The sequence below is a fragment of the Pleurodeles waltl genome, chromosome 1_1 (assembly GCF_031143425.1).
Source record: "Pleurodeles waltl isolate 20211129_DDA chromosome 1_1, aPleWal1.hap1.20221129, whole genome shotgun sequence".
NCBI lineage: Eukaryota > Metazoa > Chordata > Amphibia > Caudata > Salamandridae > Pleurodeles > Pleurodeles waltl.
In genome coordinates this window covers 904,000,746-904,023,630 of record NC_090436.1, presented here as the reverse complement: position 1 = coordinate 904,023,630, position 22,885 = coordinate 904,000,746, and positions in this window count along the sequence as shown.

Sequence of the window (22,885 nt, the reverse complement as noted above, 5' to 3'; positions counted from 1 at the left end):
AGCACAGCAGACACAAGGGGGTGAGTCCAAGCATTATCTACTCTGTTGTCGCGCAGTGGAGGTGTCTGGGTGGGGGAGGAGGGCTGTGGGTCCCCCTAGGCCAGGGCGATATCTGTAGGCTGGGCACCCCCGTAAGCCCCTGTGTCCCCAGCCACCACCCTCAGTAGTGTGTCAGTACAGCCATCCCTGGGCCGTGTCATCCATGGGTGCAGTTGTCAACTCTAGGCGTGTAGGGCATGTTCCACGGAATGCGTAGCGGACCCCAAGTGCGCAACTTAGTGCAGGGGGCATCTGTGTCTGTCATGTCCGCTAACTGTACCGGAGATCCATGTACTCAATATCCCTTTATTTCTCTCTCCCCCCCCCTTTTTGTTTGTCTTTCTGTGCTTGTGTGCATCAGCATCATCAGGCGGAGGAGAAGTGGCATCGGGGCAGGAGGGAGCTGCATCTCACATGGCCCAGGAGGGCCATGCCACAGAGTCTGACTGGACCAGTGAGACGGAGGGCGAGGGGAGCTCCACAACGGGGACGACTGGACCCTGCAGCGACACGGACACGTCCTCGGAAGGGGGCTCCCTTGCGGGGGTGGCAACCTTCCGTGCCCCCCGCCATTACAGGTACAGCCGCCACCCAGCGCACCATCTCCGCCCTCCCAGCAGCCCCTCAGCGTTCGCCCCGTGCCCGCTCTGCCAGGAAGCCGGGCATCTCCTTCGCCCCAGGCACCTCAGGCCCTGCCCCTGTTACCCCCGCTGCCCTCAGTGAGGAGGTCATTGACCTCCTCCGAACGCTCATTGTTGGGCAGACTACCCTTTTGAATGCCATCCAGGGGGTGGAGAGGGAGGTTCATCGCAGCAATGCGTACCTGGAGGGCATTCATTCGGGTCAGGCTGCCCATCAGCGATCGTTCCAGGCTCTGGCCTCAGCACTGACGGCAGCCATTGTCCCTGTCTCCTGCCTCCCTCTACTAACTCCCTCCTCCCAGTCTCCTGTTCCTCTGCCTGTCCCACCCACACCATCAGACCAGCCTGCACACACCTCAACACCCAAGAGAAGCTCATCCAAACATAAGCACCACAGATCACGCAGACATTCACACACGCAACATTCCGATGCAGACATGCCAACAGTCACTACCACCTCTGTGACCCCCACCTCCTCGTCTCCCTCCTCCCTCCCTGTGACGTCTACACTCACACCTTCATTCACCTCACCATCAGCCAGTGTTTCCATCACCAGCACACCCTCCAGTCCAGTCCGCACACGTGCATTCACCACCCCCACTGCCATTTACACGTCCCCTGTGTCCTCTCCCACTGTGTCTGTCACCCCCTCTTCCACACCACACAAACGCAGCCACCCACCCACCCAACAGCCATCCACCTCACGACAGCCTATCCCTCCTGCACCTGCACCCAAAGACAGCAAACGTGACTCACTTACAACCACATCCTCTCCCTCCACTCCCATTCCCACTGTACCTACCACTCTCCATTGTCCCAAGAAACTCTTCCTCGCCACTGCTAACTTCTTTCCTGACCCTGAGCCCCCCCCTCCTTCTCGTCGGGGTAAGAAGAGCACCTCAGCCACCACCAGCCCTGCAGCCCCCTTGACAAGGGTGCAGGGGTATTGGAGCCCACCAGCCCGCATGTCTGGATCTTCGCCCAGCAGCAAGGGCACAGCCAGCCCACCCCCTGGGAAGAGGAGCAGAAGGCGGAAGGGGCGCCGCAGGAGCCCGGCTTCTACATCCCCCCCGGACACCACCCAGACACAGTCACCAGCCACAGCTCCAAAGGGAGGAAAGGGCCACAGACTCCCGACTAAGGAGGGCAAGGGCAGCAAGTCGGAGAGGTCAGGCTGCAGGCCTGCTGCCCAGGAGGAGCCCACCACCCCCATAGCCGCTGGCCAGGGAGGACCCAGCCCAGCTGGCCAGGAGGGCCCCACCACCCACAGCCCAGGTGGGCATTGAAGGAGCACCATCCCCGCTGCCCAGGAGGGCACCACCAGGCAATGAGCAGTTGGCCATAGACCGGCCGCCGTCTCAAGCACCGCTGAACTGGGCCCCGCCGTCTCAAGAACCGCTGAACTGGGCCCCGCCGTCTCAAGCACCGCTGAACTGGGCCCCGCCGTCTCAAGAAACGCTGAACTGGGCCCCGCCGTCTCAAGCACCGCTGAACTGGGCCCCGCCGTCTCCAGCACCGCTCCGCTAGGGACCGCCGTCTCAAGAACCGCTGAACTGGGCCCGCCGTCTCAAGAACCGCTGAACTGGGCCCCGCCGTCTCCAGCACCGCTGAACTGGGCCCGCCGTCTCAAGCACCGCTGAACTGGGCCCCGCCGTCTCAAGCACCGCTGAACTGGGCCCCGCCGTCTCAAGCACCGCTGAACTGGGCCCCGCCGTCTCAAGCACCGCTGAACTGGGCCCCGCCGTCTCAAGAACCGCTGAACTGGGCCCCGCCGTCTCAAGCACCGCTGAACTGGGCCCCGCCGTCTCAAGCACCGCTGAACTGGGCCCCGCCGTCTCAAGCACCGCTGAACTGGGCCCCGCCGTCTCCAGCACAGCTCCGCTGGGGACCGCCGTCTCAAGAACCGCTGAACTGGGCCCCGCCGTCTCCAGCACCGCTCCGCTGGGGACCGCCGTCTCAAGAACCGCTGAACTGGGCCCCGCCGTCTCCAGCACCGCTCCTCTGGGGACCGCCGTCTCAAGAACCGCTGAACTGGGCCCGCCGTCTCAAGAACCGCTGAACTGGGCCCGCCGTCTCCAGCACCGCTGAACTGGGCCCCGCCGTCTCCAGCACCGCTGAACTGGGCCCCGCCGTCTCAAGCACCGCTGAACTGGGCCCCGCCGTCTCAAGCACCGCTGAACTGGGCCCCGCCGTCTCAAGCACCGCTGAACTGGGCCCCGCCGTCTCAAGCACTGCTGAACTGGGCCCGCCGTCTCAAGAACCGCTGAACTGGGCCCCGCCGTCTCAAGCACCGCTGAACTGGGCCCCGCCGTCTCCAGCACAGCTCCGCTGGGGACCGCCGTCTCAAGAACCGCTGAACTGGGCCCTTCAAGGCAAGACCCGCTGAACTGGGCCCTTCAAGGCAAGAAGCGCTGAACTGGGCCCTTCAAGGCAAGAACCGCTGGCCCTTTGGCAGACGTGGCAGGGCAGGATCTGTCTCGGGCAGGGCTGCAGGATGTCCTCTGGCCAACATGCCTCCTCCAGTGGAGTCTGTTATGGACTGTTTGGACTGTGGCTTTGCTCTCCCCAGGATGGCCCAGTGGGCAGGCCACCCACTGTATGGACTGTATGGACTGTGGCTTTGCACTCCCCAGGATGGCCCAGTGGGCAAGCCACCCACTGTATGGACTGTATGGACTGTGGCTTTGCTCTCCCCAGGATGGCCCAGTGGGCAGGCCACCCACTGTATGGACTGTATGGACTGTGGCTTTGCTCTCCCCAGGATGGCCCAGTGGGCAGGCCACCCACTGTATGGACTGTATGGACTGTGGCTTTGCTCTCCCCAGGATGGCCCAGTGGGCAGGCCACCCACTGTATGGACTGTATGGACTGTGGCTTTGCTCTCCCCAGGATGGCCCAGTGGGCAGGCCACCCACTGTATGGACTGTATGGACTGTGGCTTTGCTCTCCCCAGGATGGGCCAGTGGTCATGGAGTCCCCTCGTGGATCTGGCGTCGTGTACTCAAGTGGCTGAGGTGCCCCCCCTTCCCTTCCCCCTGAGGTGCCTGTCCTATTTTCTTTCTGATGCCCCTGCAGTGTTCTCTCCGTGGAGTTCTTGTCGTGGGACTGGGCCTTGCCCCTTTGCACAGGACCCCTGTGGTCCACGGACAGTGGTTGGACTACATTTAGTAGCTGTATATATTTTGTACATAGTTTATTTATTTATTGGGATTACTGGTGTCCATATTTCAATATATCTGCCCGTTTATGATCTCTTCTTTTGGTCTTTGCATTATTTCGGAGGGGGGGGGGTTGTGGGTTGTGACAGTGATCTGTGGGAATGCATTGATTTGTGTGTTGTAGTGGGTGTGGGTGGGTGGGTGTGTGCCGGTACTCTTTTCCCTCTCCTGTGTCGTAGGTGCAGTACTCACCGATGTCTTCCGCGCCGCCGGGCGTGCTCCTGGTACAGGAGCAGGTATAGGAGTGCGGGGATGACCTGCAACTCGGGTTCCATACTGCCGGAATCTCGCGTGGAGTGCGTAGAGGTGAGCGTTTTCCCGTTCGTAGTCTGTTTCCGCCGTGTTTTTATCGGCGGTGCTCCCGCCCCGTAAAAGGTGGCGGATTGGTGGGTCGTGATAGGGTGGGCGGTACATTGTCTGCCGCCTGGCTGTTGGCGGGGACCGCCGCGCTGTTTGTTTGTTCCGCCGTGGCGGGCGGAGTGTTAATGCGGCGGGCTGTGTTGGCGGTTCCCGCCAGGGTCAGAATTGCATATTTTGGACCGCCGGCCTGTTGGCGGCTTGGCCGCCGCATTATCACCGACCGCCAGGGTCAGAATGAGGGCCTGTGTCTTTGCACTCCCCAGGATAGAGTAGTGGGCAAACCACCACTGGAGAGACTTGAGAGACTGTGGCTTTGCACTCCCCAGGATATAGCAGTGGGCAACCCACCCACTGGAGAGACTTGAGAGACTGTGGCTTTGCACTCCCCAGGATACATCAATGGACATGGAGCCCCCTCGTGGATCCGGCTTCGTGCACTCATCCGGCTGAGGTGCCCCCCTTCCCTTCACCCTGAGGTGCCTGTTTTATTTCTATCTGATGCCCCAGCAGTGTTCTCTCCGTCTTGTTCGGGTATTGAGTGTGGGCCTCGCCCATGCCTTTTGGGCCCAGTGGTCCATGGACTATGATAGTGGAATACCTTGGACTTGGAGTCTTGGTGTATATATTTGTTTACAGTGTGCATATCTTAATATATGTATATATTTTTGATTACTGTCTTCGTATATATTACAATCATTTGACTCATTTCCCTTTGTGCTTGCATTCTTCCAGGGGGGGTTGAGGGGTGTAACTGTGATGTATCATGATGTATTGGTGTGTGTGTTGTCATGGGTGGGGGTGGGGGTTTTGCGTGTTGCGTGTGTGTGTCACTATTTTTTCCCTCCCCAGTGTCGTAGGTGCAGTACTCACCGTGGTCTTCGCTGCCGGCATTCGTGCTCCTGGTAGAGGAGCAGGAAGATAAGAGCTGGAAGAATCTGAAGTTCCAGTTCCATGGCGTCCTGGTTCCTCGTGGGATGTGTACAGGTGAGCGTTTTCCCTTCCAAGTCCTGTTTCCGCCGTGTTTTTGTTCGCGGTGAATCCGCCCCGGAAAAGGTGGCGGATTGGTGGCTTGTAATAAAATGGGCGGTACATTGTCCTCTGCCTGTCTGTTGGCGGTTACCGCCTCAGTGTTTGTTTGTACCACCGTGGCGGTCGGAGTGTTAAAGTGGCTGTCTATGTTGGCGGTTTCCGCCACGGTCGTATATCCATTTTTTTTACGCCAGACTGTTGGCGGTTTTACCGCCGCTTTAACACCGACCGCCAGGGTTGTAATGACCACCTTAATCTTCAGGTAGTTGATAGTGTCTAGATGTCCATGTGCAATTGTCATTCTTTACAAAACTAATCTAATCTAATCACATAGTAGCCATCCTTGTTCCTTAATTTAACTGTGATCAGCACCTGTCAGTGCTCCATAGTAACAGCCATTGTCCATACATGTCCTATGCAGGCCCAATGATAAATTGTAAAAAATTGAACAGCAACATGTATGAGATATATTCAGATGTGTCTCAATCAGCCTGACAAACAATTGAGGATCGTTACACGTCAGTGAGTTCACCTGTAATATACATCGGCCCTCATTCACAAGAGACTTGAACCACTGGAGTGTCATTTATAAGAACCACTCCAATGGCTCATCCCTCTCAATCATATCTATGAGGCCATGCAAAGCCATCCTGCATGGCTTGGCATGCATTCAAAGGTATGGAGTGAGGCAAGGCAGTACAAAGCACAACATAGCCATACTCTGCATCAAGGAGGCATTTCTTGTGCATTGCAATTGCTGCCCATATGAAAAAAGATAGTTTTGACACTTTCCCAGATTTGCACGACTATGTAAACCAGGGAAGGCATCATTACTGCATGCCTACCCAGAGGATCATCTGCAATTATCTTTGTGTTTTTCAGAATTGCATGTATACTGCATTCCACTGCACACATAGAAACCTTCATTGAATGTTTTTGTGCAAGAAGGGTTCTCTTCCAGCAGGGTCAGACTGGGAATCGAAAGCAGCTCTGGCAATCTTGTCAGACCAGCAACACCCCCCCCCCGGGGGTGGGGGAGGTTGAAGCACTGCTGCTTTTGTTACTGGCGGCCGACATTGCTGCACTGCCACAAAACCGGCCCCCATTAATAAAACCAGACCCCCCTCTCTGCAAAACAGGCCCCCACCCTTCCAGCCTCCCCGGAAAATGCCCAATGCATGTTCTGGCCAGTCCAGCCCTGCCTTCAAGTTCAAAAACAACTGCTGTCAACAATGGAGACACCACTGCACCATAGTGCAACGGGCGTGTGTATGCAAAAGGCACCACTTATGGCATTTGTGCAGGCATAAAGCAATGGAATGCCTCATAACCCATTACTAGAGGCCAATTCTGCACTTTCATTTGGATGCTCGCCAGGACAGCCAGCAGCTTTGTTGAACTGCCCTGCACCATACCTTGCGATTTGCTCACCCACTGAATTTTGTAGAAACATTTGTGTCACTTATTATCTGTAATGCTGAGTTACAACACCACTTGCCAAATGCTTGGAGTGCAAGAAGCACCTCTGGAGCTGCCCTCTACTGCCTAGGTTGATATCAGAGAAGTGGCCCGGGGATGCAGCTGGCATGTGCAGCTGCTTTATGTGCCCCTGGGACACTTTCGTATTACTGAAAGGGTCGCAGACACGTGTGAGGGCTTTTCTTTAAGACAGATAGCACTGGTGTACAGATAGCGCCAGAGCTTTTACCATAACATGTTTCTTCATTTGCATGGGGGTGTGGCTGCATGCAAATGAGAGAATACATTTACCTCTATGCTTGCAACATGTATTAGGCACATGCACAGGGGCAAACGTGCTGTCAGGAGGCGCACTGACTCTGCATCTCCTAAAAGTAAAGTGCATTGTCAGTGCGCCCCCTGATGGCAGCACTCTGGAGGGAGAAAGGGGTGTCTTCTGGACCCACACAACATCCCCTTTCAGGCAGGTGAAGTCACTCACTACATCTGTTATTAAATTAAATAATCATTGATGCTATGCAGTGAAAAAAGAAAAAAGGCAAGTTGAGACACTGCATTGCATGGAACGGAGAGATCAGAAATCCACCAGGAACATGAAAATATAGAGATTTTATTGGGTCACGTTGCGCTGATACAGTGCAGGAAGACTAGCACCCACACAGGCAGTCTTGCAGTATGGGGCAAAGGTGTCTGTGCTGTTTGCATACTTGTTTGTGTAGAGGAAGGAACCCCTTCCTGCACAAAAGACAACAAACTAAGTTGTTTCCTTGTTGCTATGTGTGCTGTACAATACAGCACACATGGATATAGTCAGTGACAATGTCAGATATATTTCTCTCATAATCACAACATCCTCTGTGATGTGTTGGTAAAATTTCGATCCCTGCGGTACATACCTGTCTAATAAGTTATTGCATGAAATGTGTGGGTCAATGCATGATAACAGCCATATTCCCTACATGGAACCCCTTCCTGAATGATATGTAATGTGTTGCAACACTTGTATACATTTCTTTTAGGCACACACAAGGTGTGTCAAACTGCTCCTTCCCTGGCTTTAGGACTGTGTTTGGACAATATGGCCTTCATTTCAACCCTGGCAGTTGGTGTTAAAGCAGCGGTAATACCGCCAACAGGCCGGCGGTAAATAAAATGGGATCATGACCACAGCGGAAACTACCAACACAGACAGCCCCTTAACACTCCGAACGCCACGGCAGTAGCAACAAACACCGTGGCGCTAACCACCAACAGTCAGACGGAAGACAATGTACCACCCACCCCATCACAACCCGCCAATCCACCAGCTTTTCCGGAGCGGTACCAACGCCATCAAAAGCACAGCGGAAACAGTGTTTGGAAGGGAAACCACTCACCTCTCGAAACTCAACAAAGAACCAGGACGCCATGGAGCCCGAGTTACAGGTCCTGCCCATGCTGGTCTACCTCCTCATCTACCAGGAATACCAAAGGTGGAGACGACGACGACGGTGAGTACTGCACCTGGTACACAGGAGGGGGAGGAAAAAGAGAGTGACACACACACGCAACACGCAACACCCCCACCCTCACCCACCACACACACAAACACATGCAACAACATTACATTTACACCCCGTACACCCTGGAAGAACACAAGGACAAAAATAATAGAGTCCAATCAGTGATATATTAGAAATAGGCAGATATACGTAACAAATGTGAAAACAGTATTTACAAAAATATACAATATGTACAGAAGGCCGTGCATTGTCCTTTCCAAATGTCTGTGGGCCACTGGGCCAAAAATCAGGGGCCAAGCCCACACTTGACTCCTGCCTCAAAAAGGAGAGAACACTTCAGGGGCATCAGGTCGTAAACACACTGGCACCTCAGGGGTATGGGGAATGGGTGGGGGCACCTCAGCTGGAAGATGGTACTATGCCACTGCTACTGGAGGGGGCTCCAGGCCCACAGCGATGTCCTGGGGAGTGCAAAGCCACAGTCTGTCAAAAGGGTGGTCTGCCCACTGCTTGGTCCTGGGGAGTCCAAAGCCACAGTCTCTCTAGTGGGTGGTCTGTAAAGCCACAGTCTCTCTAGTGGGTGCTCTTCCCAGTGCTTGGTCCTGGGGAGTGCAAAGCCACAGTCTCTCAAGTTGGTGGTCTGCCCACTGCTTGGTCCTGGGTACTGCAAGGCCGCAGTCTCTCTAGTGGATGGCTTCTCCACTGGTTCTGGAGGGGGCTTTGTGCCCAGTGTGCTTCCTCCTGCTAAGGAAAGGGTGAGTGGATGCATATCTCCACTGGTTCTGAAGGGGGCTTTGTGCCTAGTCTGCTTCATCCTGCCAAGGAGGGGCTGATAGGATGAATATCTCCACTGGTTCTGGAGGGGGTCTTGTGCCCAGTGTGCTTCATCCTGCCTGGGAGGGGCTGAGTGGATGCATATCTTCACTGGTTCTAGAGCGGGACTTGTGCCCAGTGTGCTTCATCCTGCTAAGGAGGGGCTGAGTGGATGCTTATCTCCACTGGTTCTGGAGGGGGCCTTGCACCCAGTGTGCTTCATCCTGCCAAGGAGGGGCTGAGTGGATGCATATCTCCACCGTTCTGGAGGGGGCTTTGTGCCCAGTCTGCTTCATCCTGCCAAGGATAGGGTGAGTGGATGCATATCTCCACTGGTTCTGGCGGGGGCCACTGGTTCTGGCGGGGGCCTTGTGCCCAGTGTGCTTCATCCTGCCAAGGAGGGGCTGAGTGGATACATATCTCCACTGGTTCTGGAGGGGACCTTGTGCCCAGTGATGCAGCACTTGGGGTGTGGCAGTTCACATTCCCTCACCTGGGTGTCTGAGGCACGAGATTTGCAGGGAACAGGTTGCATGATAGTCCATGGAGGCAGGGCTAGACTCCTATGGCGCCTAAGGCTGCAAACTGGTGGTAGTGCTGGTGGGGGTGCTGCCAGTGGTGGTGGTAGGCTCTAGCCCATCTCCTGCAGCCTCGGACGGCCGCCCACCGGGGCTGCTGCTGCTGGTAGTGGTCCTACTGTCAGCAGTGCAGGTGGCAGTACTTGTGGTGGGGCTGCTGGCGGTGCTGGCTGGGGTGCATGTGCCGGTGCTGCCAGTGGTGGAGGGAGGCTCCAGCCCTTCTCCTGCAGCCTCGGACGGCTGCCCACTGGGGATACTGCTGCTGACAGTAGTGGTGCCAGCGGCGGTGCAGGTGGCAGTGCTTGCGGCAGAGATGCTGGCAGTGCTGTCCTGGTGCAGGTGGCGAGGCTGGAGGTTCTGCTGGTGGGCACCAGGCCCTCACCTGCAGCCTCTGACGGCTGAAGTGCCTTGCCTTGGGTTTTCTGCCCCTTCTTCACTGTGGCAGATGCTGTTGTGACCATGGCTCTGGCAGCTGGAGTTTTAGAGGAGGCCTTGCTGGGTGGGTCGTGCTCCTTGCCCTTGCTGCATGCTGTCCCCTTCTTAACCTTGGCAGGTGGCGGAATGGTTTGGTCCTTTGCACGGGTTGGTGGCACACTAGCTGGCCTGACGGGTGCCCCCTTTGAGCCTCTGGGAGTTGCAGGTACCACAGCGGACGCCGACTTGGTGGCTGAGGGGCTGGCCTATGTTCTGGACACCCTGGCCCAAGGGGAAGGACTGGGGGGGAGAGGTAGGGAACAGGTCAATGTTTGCCAGGAAAAGCTTTTTAGACACACTGGGGCGGGAAGAGGAAGAGGGTTTGGGAGTGGAAGAAGAGGGAGTGGTTGTAGGAGATGTCTGTCTGCTGAGTTTGGGTGAAGGTGCATGTCCTGGATACTGTTGTGAGTTGGATGGCTGTTGGGTGGGTGGGTGCTTGCTTTTGTGTACTTTGGAGGAGGGGTCATAGACACACTGGGAGAGGACACAGGGGATGTGTGCATGGATGTGGGGGTGGTGACTGCCAGTGAGGGGTAAGTAGTGATGGGTGTGCTGGTGATGGAGGTAGTGGATGAGGATGTAGTGCATGCAGGTGTGAGTGGAGATGCTACTGGGAGGGAGGTGGACGAGGAGGAGTAGGGGGACACTGTGGAGGCAGTGGATGTTGATGTGTCTGCATGGGAATGGTGCTTGTGTGAGTGCCTGTGGGATGATGTGTGATGCTTGTGTTTGCCTGAGCCACTTCTGGGTGTTGATATGGGTGAATGCTGTTCTGAAGGTGTGCGTGGGATAGGCTGGGGTTGAGGGGATTGGGACTGGGTAGAGGAAGTTGGAGGGTGGAGGCTAGACACAGGGACAAGGACTGCCATCAGGGAGTTGGCCAGAGCCTGAAATGCTCTCTGTTGGGCCACCACGCCAGAGTGAATCCTCTCCAGGTATGCATTTGTTTGTTGCAAATGCCTGTCAACACCGTGGATGGCATTCAGTATGGTTGACTGCCCAACAGTGAGGGATCTCAGGAGGTCAATAGCCTCCTCACTGAGGGCAGCAGGGCTGACTGGGACAGGGCCTGAGGTGCCTTGGGTGAAGGAGATGCCCACCCTCCTGGGTGAGCGGGCACGGGAAACACGCTGAAGGGCTGCTGGGAGGGCGGTGCTGGTAGGGGGGGGTGGCAGCTGTACCTGTTGTTGGGGTGGGGACAGAGGTGTCCGCCACCGCCAGGGAGCTTCCATCGGAGGAGGAGTCGCTGTCTGTGGTCTCCCCTCCTTTCCCCGTCGTGGTGCTCCCCTCGCCCTCCATCCCATTGGTGCCCTCACCCTCGGTGGATTCGGTCTCCAGGCCCATGTGGGATGCAGCTCCCTTCGTCGCAGGTGCCTCTGCTCCTCCACCAGATTATGCTAATGCACATAAGGACAGGGTGAAAAAAAGAGGGGGCAGAGACAGAGGAAACACTTGGTCAGTGCCAGCAACACCATTACCGTTGGTGTACACAACACACAGGGAGCAGCCCTATGCACTCGGCCATACCCAACCATTTACTAAGATAGTCACCAGCCCATGGGGTACAATGCCTAATCCCATCAGCTGCACACCAGAAACCCACATGACCCAGCCCAGTTGTAGATGCCCACTAACACAATTGGGGTAGGAGTGCTTCAGAGCCTGCCCAATAAGGGACCTACCCTGCCATTTTCGCCCTGGCCTAGGGGCACCCGTAGCCCACATCCCCTACCCAGGTACCTCTTAACGTGCACAAAGTCAGGTTTCAGAATCAATACTCACCCTCTCGTGGCTGCTGTAATGCCTTCAAGCGCCTATCCAGCTCCAGATAGGCCACCGTCAGGATGCGGAACATCAGGGGGGTCATGGTGCGACGGGCACCCCTTCCTCGTTGGGAGGCGAGCCCTAGCTGGGCCTCCACTGTCTTCTTTGCCCAGTGGCGTAGGTCCTCCTACCTCTTGCAGCAGTGGGTGCTCCGCCTATCAAAGACCTCCAGGGTCTGCACCTCCTTGGCGATGGCATGCCAAATACCCTTTTTCTGGTGGGCGCTGACCTGCAGGGAAAAGACAGCAGAAAAGGGAATTAGTCAACCGTCCGGACCATCAGACTCATTGCCCACCAGATCCCTACCATCCCCTGATGCACATACATTGACCACCTTACATGGTGCACTCTGGCCAGGATGCCTCTGCCCCCCCCCCTACATGTGGCTTACATACACAGCACTCCATACATTCATGGCCCACGCATCATGCTCACAGTGTACTCACCTATTTGTCTGGAGGACCGTAGAGTAACATGTACTGGGGTAGGACCCCATCCACCAGTTTCTCCAGCTCCTGCGCAGTGAAGGCAGGGGCCCTTTCCGAGCTATGGTTGGTTCCAGACACAGGTCACAGCAGCACTTGCAGTGTAGGTCCTCTCCTGTTAAAGGTCAGGTAGCAAGTGAGTAGATAGATAGAAAATGGCGGTGACGTCTGCGGCGGTACATACCGTGACCGCCGGCGTACATCGCCATTGGCTCCTGGAGTCCATAGGGCACAATGATAACCAATGCAATTTTGCACGGCGGTCATTGACCGCCTACCGCGAAGGCACACAACGCCAGCGCAATTACCTCATTTCCACTTGACCTTCCTCACAGGTCAGGCATCCACCATTTCAAGGGGGCACAGGGCATGGCACTTAACTGCGTCACAGGAGACATTGGCATGGCAACTAATTGTCGGATTCACATTTTGTTTCTGGAAAGTAAACAAATCATCATTAGTGCAATAGATGTGGGAATATGACCCTCTGCTCACCGTTCTCTTCCATAGGCTTCAACCGCTGAGGCTGAATATGAGATGGCAGCATCCTCCAGTGTAAAGACCCCTGATGGACCTTGTGACAATGGAGGACAGACACATTATCATTACCTACAGACTTGATTGTGCCACAATCCAAGAACTGTATACTTAATTGGAGCCAGACCTGATGTCAGCTATCCACCAGCCCACAGGTATTCCCCCTCTAGTGCAGGTCCTGTCAGTGCTCCATTTCCTGGCAAGTGGTTCCTTCCAAAAAACAGTGGCCATGGCATCAGGGATGTCTCAACCAATGTTCTCTAACGTGTTGACAAGAGTGTTGTCTGCCCTGCTGAAACACATGCGCAGCTACATTGTGTTCCCCCAGGTGGACGATTTGGCCACAGTGAAAGCTGACTTTTATGCTCTGGGACATATCCCCATCATCATTGGTGTCACTGATGGTACACATGTGGCATTTGTCCCCCCCCCCGGAGAAATAAACAAGTTTACAGGAATAGAAAAAGCAATCACTCTATGAATGTGCAGATGGTGTGTTTGGCGAACCAGTACATCTCCCATATGAATGCCAAATATCCTGGCTCTGTGCATGACGCCTTTATCTTGAGGAATAGCAGCATCCCATATGTGATGGACCAACTCCAGAGGCACCGGGTGTGGCTAATAGGTGAGCCAAAGGTTCCCACACAGTATGAGTAGGTGTCTGGGTATGGGGCTGTCCTTAAGGGTTAGTGTGATGTCTAACAGTTGTCCCTCAATATTTGCAGGTAACTCTGGTTACCCCAACCTCTCATGGCTACTGACCCCAGTGAGGAATGCCAGGACAAGGGCAAAGGAACTTTACAATGAGGCACATGGGCGAACAAGGAGGATTATTGAAAGGACCTTCGGCCTCCTGAAGGTCACCCAAGAAGGTGTGCCAGATCATCGTTGCATTTTGCACAACCTGGCCTTGAGAAGCCAGGTGCCTTTTCTGCAGGAGGATGTGCCTAGAGATAGTTTTGTGGCAGCGGTGGAGCCTGTGGACAGTGAGGAAGAGGAGGCAGAGGAAGAAGATGTTGACAACAAAAGGAATATAATTCAGCAGTACTTTCAGTGACACACAGGTAAGACACTGTAACTTCACTTTACATTTCAGTTATCTGCTGGACATTGTACAAGGCAGCCTCTTTCCCTATGTCTATGGCCACTGACTGTACCCTTTGGCATCTCTATTTTCAGATCTCTGTGCCCCACTCGGGCTCCTGCTATGTGTACTGCTGCCCACCAAAGGTCATCCCAAAGTATATTTCACTGTACATTTGAGTTGCAATGCCTTGATAATGTTGTACTATTACATTTGTGAATCATTTAACAGACTCCAGATTGGTATTTGTTCCAAGGGTGTTTATTTAGGTACTCATATGTAGAGGGGGATGTGCAATGGGCTGGGCTGCTGATGGAGGAAAGTCCAGGGTAGAGTCCAGTCTCTTGGTATCACAGGTGCATTGTCCAATGGGGCATAGGAAGGGGAGTAATGGCAGTTCAAGGTGGACAGGGTGACAGTGAGGGACAGAAGTGTGTCTTATTGGGGGTCTTGGCAATGCTCTCTGGCTTCTGACTGGATCGCAGGGACCTTTTGTGGGGTGGTTCTCCTTCTGCAGGGGGTGGGGTGCTGGTGGCCTGTTGGTCCTGTGGCGGGGCCTCCTGTCCACTAGTGCCTGTAGAGGTGGAAGGCTGTTCATCGGTTTGGCTAGTGTCAGGCGCCCCTTTGTTGTGCCACTGCCTCCCTCATGGTCTTGCCCATGTCAGCCAGCACCCCTGCAATGGTGACCAGGATGGTGTAGATTTTTGTTAGGTCATCCCTGTTCCCCAGGTACTGTTCCTCCTGCAGCCGCTGGGTCTCCTGCAACTTGGCCAATATCTGGCCCATCGTCTCCTGGGAATGGTGGTATGCTCCCAGGATGTTGGAGAGTGCCTCGTGGAGAGTGGGTTCCCCGGGCCTGTCCTCCCCCTGTCGCACAGCAGTCCTCGCACCTTCCCTATTGTCCTGTGCCTCTGTCCCCTGAACCGTGTGCCCACTGCAACTGACCCCATGTCCCTGATCATCCTGTGTTTGTGGGGTTGCCTGGGGTCCCTGTAGTGGTGGACACACTGCTGATTGACGTGTCCTGGGGGCAGTGGCATGGGCCCGCTCGGTGGGTGCTGTCCTGGTGTTTCCTGAGGGGGGAGGCTCTGGTGGGTTGGGATTGTGGCAGGGGAGCCGACTGTCCAGAGGTCCCAGGTGGGCCAGGTTGGTCATCCTGATCCAGGCATGCAAAGCTGCTGTTGTCACTGTGGGCCTCTTCTGTGGGGGGACTGGATGTAGCTGGCACCTCCTCTCCGGTGACGTTGAGTATGGGTCCTGTGGGGATGCAAATGCAGTGTTAATGTATCTGTGTGTGCCTTCTTGTGCATGGATGTGTTTCCCTGTATGATTGTGATTTCCCTGTCAGCTTGGCCTTGTCTGAGTGGTGATTTTGTGGGCTGGGTGAGTCTCTCTACTGGGCATGCTGTGGTGATGGGTGTCCATGCATGTCTGTGTTGGTGGGTTCATGCTTTGGAGTTGCATGCAGGGCTTGGTATTGGGATGGGTGGGTTGTGATAGTGGGGTATATGTGAGGTGGTGGAGTGATGAGGGGGAGAGGGTAGGGGTAGGAGTTTGTGATGGCATGCAGGTAGGGTGGGGGATAAAGTAGTAAATATTTGACTTACCAGAGTCCAGTCCTCCTGCTACTCCTGAGAGGCCCTCAGGATGTATGGTCGCCAAGGCTTGTTCCTTTCATGTTGTTAGTTTTGGGGGAGGAGGTGGGGGTCCACTGCCAGTCCTCTGTACTGCTACCTGGTTCTTGCAACCACGGAACGCACCTTCCCCCGTAGGTCGTTCCATATCTTCCTGATGTCATCCCTGGTTCTTGGGTGCTATCCCACAGCGTTGACCCTGTCCACGATTCTCCGCCATAGCTCCATCTTCCTTGCAATGGACGTCTGCTGCACCTGTGATCCGAATAGCTGTGGCTCTACCCGGATGATTTCCTCCACCATGACCCTTAGCTCCTCCTCTAAAAACCTGTGGTGTCTTTGGGGAGCCATGGATGTGGTGCGAGTGATATGTGTGAGGATGTGTGGGGTGATGTGTGGGGTGATGTGTTAGGGTGTATGCTGCGATGTGCGTGGATTGTGTATGGTGACGGTGTTCTGTACCTCTGACTGAGTAGGTGCTCCTGGCTTGTGTCTCTCCATGTTGGCAATCTTTTTTTTCGATGAAAGGGTTGTGGGTAATGTGGGTGTGTGTTTTATAGTGATGTAGGTGTGTGGGTGTGGTGTGTGTATGTGTGTCAGGTGTGTGTGGTTTGAATTGTCCAATCTGGTAGTGTTGTGTAAGTGTGTGTATTTTGAGCATGGTGGTGTTTACCGCCAATGGTTTACCACGGTTGAAAGACTGCTGCGATGATTCGTGGGTCGTGATACTGTGGGCGTATTCCTGTTGGCGTAATGGTGTGGGTTTTGCTATCGCCAGTTTATCACTGACCTTTGGGCTGGCGGACTTTTGTGGGTGTCTGTATTGTGGTAGAATTCTCAGTGTGGGTCATAATACCCAGGGCAGAATACCGCCGCGGGCACGGTATGTTGGCGGCCGTCAGCACGGCAGTAGGCGGCATTTACTGCCACGGTTGTAATGAGGGCCTGTGTCTAGTAGATGCGTAACAACACTAGTGCAATGATGACATGAAATGGTAGGTTACTGAGGCAGGAATGTTCTACATTTGTTGACATTATGCTGTTCATATACAAGGATTCTGCACCACGGAAAACTTCCTTTTTTGAATGTTGGGGTGTGCAGGACTCTCACTCATACTATTTGTGCAATGCAAAGAGAGCATACATAGCTCTGAGTGACCTCATGATCATTGGGTAAGACAAGGAAGTGTGAAGCACAGCATAGATTGAGTTGGCATCAAGTAGGTGTGGCATGTGTGCTGCAATGGGTGTTCACAATCAAGACTCATGGTGTTTGACACTGACCCAGGTTCTTAGGCTTACATGAACCTAGTGCAGGCCAAAACTTTACATATCCCCAGTAGAGGCTTAACAAAGTGATTCTTTAGAAAACATACTTGTCTGTCTTTTTCACATGTGCCACAACATGCAGCACACATGGTACATGCCAAATAAAACCATGTATGGTTTTGTCACATGAACCTGCATAGATGACTTTGATGGAACTTAACATCAGAATGAACGAAGGCCTAATCCTGTTCTGCTACTCTATGTTTTAATACTAAAATTTACATCCTGGATGTCCATGTGCGTTGGCTGTCAAAACATCCTGTAAGTCACATTGAACACACACATGACTCAGAGTAGATCAAGGCAGCCTATTGGCGTGCCTTGATTTACTTAATAGCTTTAAGGCCAGGATGAACCACACAGGAGGACTTGGCATGCCCTCATAAATATGTTAGAGATGCTTGTCCCTCCTGAGGTCCATGCTGATATGTGCATACCAACAGATGCCAGAGAGTCATGTCGAACAACCCCCATACCAAGGTTGCAGACAGCTTCAGAGAGATCCTCAAAAAATCCCTCTGCAGGCCAAGCTGATGGCAGTATTACACATGCTGTTGTATGGCTCATTCCAAACCACCACAGCCAGAGTGTCAAGAATACCACAGTCATAATTTTCTGCATTCCTACCCTCCATCCTCAATGCCATCATAGGCCTCACACCACAGTACCTCATGTTCCCCAACACACTGCAGAAAGAACTGGAAAACAAGCAGTGCTTCTATGCCATTGCTGAGTTTCCACATGTGTTGGGGGTGATAGTCTGCACCCATGTGCAACTAGAGCCTCCTGCTGCAACATCCTTCCTCTATTGAAACCGAAACAACACATATTCCATCAATGCGCTGGCCATAGTGAAACATCTGGGAATGTTCATCAATGTACCAGTAAAGTGCCATGGGAGTGATCATGATGCATACATCTTCAGACAATCCACCATCAATGTGCGTTTCCAGAATGGGAGATTTGGAAATGGTCTACTGGTTGGTAAGTGGATCTTAAGCACATGAATCACCTCATTACATTCATGTTGCTCAAAATAGACATTGTTAGGTAACTGTATCATGTGTGTGCCTCATACTTGCAAACAAACACATGACACATGTGCAATATAACCCTACAAGTCACATATGTCAAGACCTGTAAAACTACTTTGGGCCTCATGTACAATATGCCTGTAGCACTAGGGTGTCCAATTCTATGATGCTTTTGTGAGGCAGCTATTCCAATCATACAAATGAGGCAACCCTGTGCGCCTGTGCATGGCCACCTAGATGTGGACAAAGGCATGGCAGTGCAAAATGCTGTGCTTCCTTACTCTGCATCAAGAATGGGTAATATGGGCCTGACGTTGAGTTTACCCATGCTGCAACTAATGCATTTGATACATTCCCAGAGGTACAAGGACATGGTAAACTGCACAAATGTTTACAAATGTTTGCCTCCCAAGGGGAGGTGTAACAAGGAAAACAAAACTTCATTTTCAGTGTTAGCTACTCTTTCTTTGTGTGCTGCATTCTGCACAATCCAACATGTATGCAGTCAGAAATGCCAACGCTAGTTCCAAAAAACATGATTTAGAAGTCTGAGAGAAATGTCTGCTCAATTGCTAACTGACTATCTATATTAGTAATGACTCACCATGGTCATGGCATTGGCACTCACAAGTTAGACAAATAGTAAGTAGAATACCAAGGTCAGTACACTTGTATGTGTAGTACAGTGTCAGTCATAATAAAAATGAAAGTGCGTTCATGTCAAACAATGTCAGTTCACCTCCCATACAGTGTGAAAAGTAACTGATTCAATCAGGACACTAAAAAGTATGTAAATTAATGTGCGCACATCAACCATTATAAACATTGTCTGATTGTTACCCTCATGTCTTTACAGCTGACCAAGGATATGGTCTGCAGCCATGGGTCATGACCCCATTGGCACATCCACATATGGAAGCACAGCACATCTACAATCATGCCCACAGCAGGACCCAGGCCATTGTGGAGAAGACTTTTGGACTACTCAAATTATGCTTTCACTGTCTTGATTTGTCTGGGGGGAGATTGCTCTATTCCTCCCTATAGGTTGTGAAATCAACCTTGTCTGCTGTATTTTGCATAATATCTGTGTGCGTACCAATGTCCAATGGGATGAGGAAATGTGGACCAGGAAGGCCTTGCTGACGATGAAGTGGAAGATGAACAGTTGCCGGGACACGGCAGAGAGACCAAATTGTGAACCATTTCTTCTCAGATGCATGAGAACATTCACGCGAATAACAAATGCATTGACTTCCTGACAAAGCAGTAATAAAATGACAAATATTTTGTAAGCATTGTTAATTCCAAGTTACTGTGAACCACTACAACATCTAAATATCTGCTAGTCTTTGGCACACACCAAAGGTATGTAGCAATGTCTAACAAATAGGGATGGACAGCATCTTGTAATCCAAAAATAGTGTCCATGCTAATGACCCATGGCAAATGGAAGTCTGTTTGAAATATAGACCACAAACAATGATTGCAATCTGTCACAAACTCCTTATAAATATGCCCATAATTGTCTGAGGTAAGTTATGGAGGGAATTTTTTTTGGATTATTTGCTGGCCTTGGTGAGGCAGAAAAAGACTAAAGTAAGAGTGGGCCAAAACACAGCCAGCCATTGAGAGGTATACTGGGTGAGTCCCACAAAAACCCAACTTACTTCTCAAAAGATGCCTGCTTACTGACTTTGAGTCTAATACATAATCTGAATACATTTTGCATCTCCAGCCTTACTTACCTTTGCTGCTAGGCATGCAACAGTCAATAGACGTAGAACAGTGATGTGGAATTCTATCTAGCATCGCAGACTCAAATCCATCAAATCAACCCCCTTTCTCCTGATCCAGTAAAGTAATGAGGCAATAGTTTGAAGGCATATTACAAAAATCCTCCTTAAGAACCAAAGTATGAACCCTTTTCAGGAATAGCTCCAATCCTATCTCTGTCTTTTAAACAAAAACGGATTTAAGTCAAATGCCTGAATGGCGCAGAGGAGGTTGCTTTTATGGTGAAACTACCTATCATCCCAGAATTACTGCTTTTGAGGATTAAATCATTTTTATGAATACTTGCTTTTAGTAATACGTAAAAGTACAACTCATGATGGCCTTCTGGTCATCTGGTACCTCTTTGTTAGTAAAGCAGATAGTAGCAATGTTGGAGGTGTTTTCCTTCACCTCTCACTTCCATCACATACACATTTTTCACCACTTTCCAATACTTTATCACATTTTGGCTAAAAACATGACTGTCACTGCTTCGCTTTATTTAAAATACAAAATGTGCTTGTGCAATTTGAACATTAGAATGCAGCCAGTTGTGCCAACCAAACTGACTAACTTTGGCTAACACAAGCTACTGCTTTGTTGCAAGAGTTGAGGGTACCTATGCATTTCATTTTCTTTGTTTTGAACTCCCTGCACTCCCAGCAGAACCAGATCCTACATTTTTCATTTGGTAGCAATGAGATTTAAATGTGTCTATAGATTCTGCAGATTATTTAAATAAGGCTCACAGGAAGTGAAGTCGGTCTGCACATATTTTACTTCAGTCTCGAGCTCTCCAAGGCCCTAATTCCGAGTCGTGTCGAGCGAAAACAACGCATGGTTTCTTTTATGTCAGCTTATGCCACTGTAAATTGCTTCTTTTCCTGCTGGTATGCTGACAGTGCATACGCTCGGGGTATTATGGGTGCCTTTCTCGTTTTCTGGTGTGGGACTAGAAACAGTGAGCAGAAAGAGCGTCAACTTTGCCTTTACATATTTCCCAGTTCCTCCACAGATGCATGTGAATCTTTGACACCTCAAACCTTGTCTGAATTCTTGTGTGTCACTGTTCCAGCAAGACTTTAACCATAGCAATGGCTCGTCACAGGCCTTCGACCTATGTAACTTTTTAACTCCCCCCTTTTTTCAACTTTCTCCATTTCTCCAATGTAATCTGTCACATTTGTACTTTTCAATTATTATATTTGCACATGCTAACTTTTTAATTACCTTTCACTTTGCTCACATAAACTGTCTCTCTTATAAAATGAACTCAGAACCGTTTTAAAGCTTGGGCAACAAGTCAAAGCCTTCACCTTCCTGGTCCTTCCCAACACAGTGATCAGAACAGTCAAGAGTCCCACTGTCAGTGCACAAAAAACATATGATTTTAGTTGCTCTATCAGTACACATTAAAACAGATGTTTTTTTAAATTTGGCAGCTGTCCATGCACTTCAAAGAAACATAGGGGCATATTAATACTCTGTTTGCGCTGAAAAGCGTAATTTGTTTACGCTATTTTAGCGCAAACTTAACTCCATATTTAGATTTTGACGCTAGACCCGTATATTGGAGTTAAAGTCATTTTTTGCCTGTGGAAAACTACCTCAATGAGATGCAAAGTAGGCGTTCCCGGGCATAAAATTACTCTAAGGACCACGCGCCTTATTTATCCTCCCGTGCAAAAAAGGTGCAAAGGAGGGAGGCGGGCCTAAATAATGGCACTAAGCTTGCTTAGCACACATTTTTAACGCCTGGGTCAGGGTAGGCATTAGGGGACCTGTGGGCCTAGTTCCATGGTGGAGCACCATGGAATACGTCCACCGGTGCCCTCTCCAGACCCCAAGGTCACCCCCACCCACACCAGAGGTACAGCTGAGGATGGGGGACCCCATCTCGGGTAAGTCGAGGTAAGTATTTCTGAATGTATTTTAAAGTGCCATTTCTCACCACCTCCACTCTCTTTTCAACTCATCACATTCGTTGTACCTCACTGTTTTGTTAGTATATCTCCTCCATCTACTTCACATCTCTCACCTATCTATTTTACACACTTAGACAGTGGAAAATGGTTGTTTGATGCTGGTACTTAAAGGGAACCTGCAGCTTTTGTATGTAAATGTAGCACTGTTTGTTGACACGTCTTAAGTAATTCAAGCGCAGAACACAACACAATGATATAACACAAAGAAAATTAACAACACAACAAAAATGTAACAAAACTCAGCTTAGAAAATCCATCAAAACACAATGCAACAGCACTCACTACAACACAACAGTATCAACATGCTAAAATGCCAATACAGCACACAAACACAACTTCAAAAAACAAACACATAGAAGTAAAGTGCCCCTTTTGGCGTCGTTACACCCCCCCAGACGTTATGCCTGGTATTGATGCTAACTTGACTGAGTGTGTGCTGGGATCCTGCTAACCAGACCCCAGCACCAGTGTTCTTTCCCTAAACTGTACCATTGTTTCCACAAATGGCACATCCCTGGCACACAGCTAAGTCCCTTGTAAAATGTTCCAGTGGTCCCCAGGGCTCTGTGACCAGGGAGAGGCCTTAAATGCTGCAGCATGTATTGTACCAAACTAAGCGACCCCTCACCAAGCACATGCACAGTGCCATTGCAGATTGTGTGTGCTGGTGAGGAGAAAAAGGGAAAGTCGACATGGCATCCCTTTCAGGGTGCCATGCCCACATCCACTGCCTGTGGCATAGGTAAGTCACCCCTCTAGCAGGCCTTTCAGCCCTGGGACAGGGTGCACTACACCATAGGTGAGGGCATAGCTGCATGGGCAATATGCACCAACAATGTCTAAGTCCATTCTTAGACATTATAAGTGCAGTGTGGCCATATTATGTACATGGGCTGGGAGTTTGTCATTACAAACTGCAAAGCTTCATGATTGCTTCACTGAATTCTGGGAAGTTTGGTTTCATACTTCTGAGCACAATAAACCCACACTGATGCCAGTGTTGAATTTATTGTACAGTGCACACTGAGGACATCTTAGAGATGGCCCTTGTATTTTCCCAA